Source organism: Meles meles, chromosome 11 (genome assembly GCF_922984935.1).
Source record: "Meles meles chromosome 11, mMelMel3.1 paternal haplotype, whole genome shotgun sequence".
Taxonomy (NCBI): Eukaryota; Metazoa; Chordata; class Mammalia; order Carnivora; family Mustelidae; genus Meles; species Meles meles.
In genome coordinates, this window is record NC_060076.1 from 82,801,712 (window position 1) to 82,805,976 (window position 4,265).

Consider the following 4,265-nt stretch of genomic DNA (forward strand, 5'->3'; position numbering starts at 1 on the left):
ATTAATAAATGGACAAGGAATTACAGAAATAGGAAATCACCACTTTGCAACTTCTGATGTAATAATGGACAGGTAAACGTAACCAATCAATGCTTAAAACCATCAGATGAAAGATCTTTGGAACACCTAATCAACCCAGAGATAACCTGTTGATTGCAAAGGAGAAAATGTACCATTTGATGGGGAGATGGGCAGATCTTAACAAAACGAGCATATTTAGCAATATTCTTACCAGGACAGCCTGACATAATGTACCTTCTTATGTGAGATTATGAAGTGTACAACTTAACCTACAAAATTTTCATGGCATAATCTTTAACCTGAACATAATCAGTTCTGAATCAAAACGAGAGGAAATACAGAGGATGGGGAAGCAGGTAAAATGATACTGTGAGAACGAATCAGGCACATCTAGAATATGGGACACTCCACAAGAAAAAGTTGGTAGCTTTGTGGGGGTGGAAAGGTCAGTTCTAAATTAAAAAGAGTCAGTCATAACAACCAATGCAGAATGTGAACCTATTTTTTCTAAATATGAAAGACAGTCTTCGGACAACTAAAGAAATTGAATATGGTAGAATATTATAGGATGTTATTGAATATTTAACTTTCTTAGTTGAGATAATGGTACTGTGGTGTAGAAACAAATATCCTTATTCTTATGAGAATATTTAGGGGTAAATGGTTATTATATCCACAATTTCTAAAACATTTAGGGGTAAATGGTTATTATATCTGCAATTTACTTTCAATTGGGGCATAGCAAAGACATACATGTAAATATGAAGAGAAAGGAAAATTTGGGAAAAAGTTAATATTCGTTAAGTTTTTCTTTCAGCTCTGTAAGAGGTTTTTAATTCATTATAATAATGTTAGACTAGGAACTTTATTACTACAGGAAAGAAACACAGTTGTGAAAATAAAGAAAAAATAATACAGTTGTCAAAATTCTGTGCAAGCAGAACCCAAGAAACTGGAATTTCTAAAAAACGAGAAAATATAAAGACCCAAAGGAGCAGACCAAGAGTTTTAAGGTCTAACTTGCAGATATAGCAGAAACATAGAAGTGAAAAATATTAAGTAGGAAATTGTCAAAGAAATAATGAGGGAAATATTCACAACATTGAAAAATAGGTCTTCAAATTAAATGGTTCCAATGATTGCTAAGTGGAAGGAATAAAAAGAGATTAACCATCTAGACTTATCCTGGTGGCATTTCAGACCTCCAAAGACCAAGAGAAAAGTCTAGAAGCTTTGGTAGGAAGACACAACAATCAAACTAACATTAGTCTTATCAGAGCAACAATGAATTCCAGAAGACCATGGAATAAATCTTCTAAGTCCAAAGGGAAAATAATTTCAAAAATAAAATTCTACAGCCAGCCATGCTATCATTTCAAGTACTGATGCAAAGTATAATCATTCCCAGATATGCAACTCTGGGAAGTACTTGAAGATGTTCATCAATAAAATACAAATAATATCAAAACAAGAAGAAGATGCAGGAGCTAAGAAATATTGTGAAAAAGTAAATCTCAGGTTGATTGCTATGAATCAGGCCTAGAAAGCAATCAGGAAATTAAAACGGGAAGTCACAGACCTCTGGGATAAGTGTCTTTAAAGAAAGTGATTTTAAGCAATAAGCAAATTAGTCAAAAGATGGAAAAGACATATGAAGTTTAGTAAAAGAGAAAGGGAGAGGACAAAGACCATATAACTTTCCTCCCCCACAGAATAATAATCAAAAATTGAGATTAATAATGCAATGTCTTTCACGGTAGCATCAAAAATAGAATATATAGAAATAATGATAAAGTATAATACCTACATAATGACAACTATAAACATTATAAAGAGAAATTAAAGAATATCAATATATAAATGAAAGTTAACCCATGGTCACAGATTATAAGATCAATATTGTTAAGATGGCAATTCTCCCCAAACTGATCTACAGGTTCAAGTAATCCCTATTGAATTCCCAGGAGGCTCCTCTGTAGAAATTGATGCACTGATCTCAAAATTTATATAACATTGCAAAGGCCCAAAACGGCTTTGATAAAGAACAATGTTGGAGGAATTATAATATTTGATTTCAAAACTTATTATATAGCTAAAGAAATCAAAACAGCATGGTATTGGCTTAAAGATAAACATATAAAGATCAGTTGAACAGAATGGAACCAGACATAAACCATTACACTTGTGGTCAATTGCTATTCTAGGTAGGTACCAACACAATTCAACTGGGAAAAGATGGTTTGCTTTTAACAACCTGTGCTGGGACAACTGGTACCTGAGCAGTAAAGTGTTGACTCAGGGGACCTAAGTTGCCCAAATCCTGTACACTCCAAATACCTTAGAACTGGCACTTGACCAACTTCTAGAAAATAAACTCTGAGGGAGTCTTTGGAATGCCACATCTGGTAAGAGTGTGTTTGTATATCTAGACCTTCGGGTCATACCCAACAGTTTAAACTAAATGTGATATGTGGTGAACACAAGTTTTTATATGCCTGAGTCATGCTGTATCTATTGACCTCTTGAGGATGGGAACTAAGAACCTAAGGTCAGCCACGTAGATGTTCCATGCCTACGTGACCTGATACCCCAATAAAAACGCTGAACTTAGGTGAGCTCCCATGGTTGGCAACACTTTCCATGCATTGTCACCCATTTCTGCTGGGCCAGCTGAACTAGGGTGAACTGGGCCATCTATGCAAAACTAGCAGGGGACTGCACTTGGATTTCCTGAAATGAGCTCCAAGCATGCCTTTCCTTTGCTGATTTTAGTTTGTAATAAACTTTACTGCAACAAATTATAACCACAAATATAATAGGTTTTCTGCATCTTGTGAGTCCTGAATCCATCAAAACAAGGGTGGTCTTGGGCCGTCACAATAAATAAATAAATAAATAAATAAATAAATAAATAAATAAGAGAAAGAGAAAGAACTCGGACTTTGCTTTATACTCATAAAAAAATTAATCAAAATGAATAATACACCTAAATGTAAAAGGTAAAAGTATTAAACTTCTGGATGAATGTTGGAGAAAATCTTCATGACCTTGGTTTAGGCAAAGATTTCTTATAGAACACTAAAATAATGATCCTTAGGAAAAAAAATAATAATAATAAAATAAAATAATGATCCTTAGGAGAAAAGAGGTGATAAATTGAACTTCATCAAATTTTAAAACTGTAGCTCTTCAGAAGGCATCGTTAATAAAAAACAATCCACAGATTGTTTTATATGAAGATATAAAAATATGACAAGAAAATATGAGAATGTCTTAAATCATATATCTAACAAAAAAGCTCATATCTAGAATATAGGGGAAAAAACTCTACTGCTCAATAAGAAAACAAACAACCCAATTTAAAAATGGGCACTTGGGTGGCTGAGTTGGTTAAGCGGCCAACTCTTGATTTTGGCTCAGGTCATGATCTCAAGGTCATGAGATGGAGGCCCATGTTGGTCTTTGCACTCGGCGGAGAGTCAGCTTGAGATTCTCTCTCCTTCTTCCCCTCCCCTTGCCCACACCCTCTAAATAAATAATAAATAAATAAGGTTTTATTTATTTATTTGACAGAGAGAGACACAGCAAGAGAGGGAACGCAAGCAGGGGGAGTGGGAGAAGGGAGAAGCAGGATTCCCACCGAGCAGGGAGCCTGATGTGGGGGCTCGATCCGATCATGACCTGAGCCAAAAGCTAACGATTAATGACTAAGCCACCCAGGCGCCCAAATAATAAATAAATAAAATCTTTAAAATGGGCAAAATATCTGCACAGACATAAGATGAAAAGATGCTCAACATCATTAGTTATTAGGAATATGCAAATTAAAACAATAATGAGATACCACTGCACACCCACTAGAATGGCTTTGATCCAAAAGAATGACCTAGTATTGAGGATATAGAGAAACAGCAATTTTCATGCATTGCTAGTGGGCATGTAAAATGGAAAACGGTGGTTCTTTCAAAACTTAAATATATACTTCCTTACCATAGGACCCAGTGATTCCACTCAAGACTCTACCCAGAAGAAATAAAAACCTATATCGACACAAAGACTTTCATGCAAATGTTACAGCAATGTTACTCATAACAGCCCAAAACTGGAAACAGTTCAAGTGTCCCTCGGCTGGTGCTGAATTTGCTGAAAAATCACTGAATGTACACTTATAGTGGGTGAGCTTTATGGTATACAGGTTGTATCCGAGTAAGTCTTTAAAAAAAAAATTCCAGGAAAAACAAAAT